This window comes from Chrysochloris asiatica, unplaced genomic scaffold (assembly GCF_000296735.1).
Source record: "Chrysochloris asiatica unplaced genomic scaffold, ChrAsi1.0 scaffold00601, whole genome shotgun sequence".
NCBI classification, from domain to species: domain Eukaryota; kingdom Metazoa; phylum Chordata; class Mammalia; order Afrosoricida; family Chrysochloridae; genus Chrysochloris; species Chrysochloris asiatica.
In genome coordinates, this window is record NW_006409119.1 from 44,643 (window position 1) to 46,106 (window position 1,464).

Below are 1,464 nucleotides of genomic sequence, written 5' to 3' on the forward strand. Positions count from 1 at the left end.
AAGCTCAGTAAACATTTTTGGGATATACCTATATAATCTGACCATAGCTTTGTTAAACATCTGCAAACGATAGAACACCTTAGCCCTTAACTAGGTTCTATCCAATGTCTTAAATTGGATTCATTCATCTAGTACTCTTTCTGGCACGAAGTGGATGCTAATCATCAAAGTCTGGAATGTCATCATAGGAGTATCCCTGGTAGCCTGTAGATGCATAGTAGGCAATGGGACAGTAGTAGAATCCTGACAGGAACAACAGGATGTCAATGATCAAGACAGAAATGACCTGTTCTTCTCCCTCACCCCCCTTTGCTTATGTAGCCTGCCAGTAGAAGGGAGCCTATGATAATACGAAAAGCACCAATCAAAAACAGCATGTTGGCAGTGCAATGGCCTTATAAAGGGTCTTAAGAAGGCTTTTCTTAAACTGGAAGCTAATGTAGCCATCATGTCTGCTAGAGAGCCTCGAGTACAATTTACTACTGGGAATCCTAGTAGCCAGGTTGGTACAAGAAGGCATTATAACACATTGACCAGGCTATAGATGAAGCACTATGGCATGTCACCCATGCATGGAAAGCTTGCCACGGTTGGCTACATGGCAAGCACCACCCAACTGCCATCCACCCACCAGGCCCTAATCCCTGAATGATGTTCTTGATGTCATTCCACAATTCTTCTGGTCTTTGATCATCATTGTATAATAAATCAAATCTGTTTTTGAGATGATCTCTAATTTCAGTTGGGGTATGTTCAAGGTCATATGATGGTTTTTGTGTACTTGTTTTAATTCTTTTAGTATCAACCTGGAGTTTCATATAAGCAATTGATGGTCTGCTCCACAGTTTGCTTTAGCCTTGTTTTAGCTAATGATATAGTGCTTTCCATAGTCTCTTTCCACAGATGTAGTCAGTGTGATTTCTATGTATTTCATCTGGTGAGGTTCATGTGTATTTTCTTCTTTATATTGATCTAAAAAGATATTTTAAATCAACAAATTATTGAATTTGCAAAATTTTACAATGAGATCTCCAGCATTGATTCTATCACTATTGCCATATTCTCCAGCAACTAATCCTATCTATTTGCTTCCAACTTGTGCATTCCAATCACAAGTAAGTATCACTGTATCTTGATTGCATGTTTGATTGAGTTCAGACTGAAGAAGTTGTTGGTGTTGTGCCATTGAGTCAGTTCGGATTACGGCAAAGTCTAATATGGTTTTTGAGAGTGTAGAAAACCTTGTCTTTCTTCCTGAAGAATTTGGTAGAATTCTTCAATTTCATTATAACTGGCATTAGTGATTGGAATGTAAATTTGAATAATAGTTGTATTAACTGACTTCTAGGCATATGGATATTATCCTATCTTTGCCTGTTCTGTACTAAAATTGTTGTTGTCGTTAAGTGCCATCGAGTTGGTTCTGACCCATAACAACCCTGATTAGGGTTTCCAAGGAGCAAC

The 1,464-nt window shown here is 38.3% G+C and overlaps 1 pseudogene; it reads right to left on the reverse strand.

Annotated features, from left to right (window-relative positions):
- Positions 1 to 157: 157 nt before the first annotated feature.
- On the reverse strand, positions 158 to 520 carry LOC102836947 (annotated as a pseudogene).
- Between the last annotated feature and the right edge of the window lie 944 nt (positions 521 to 1,464).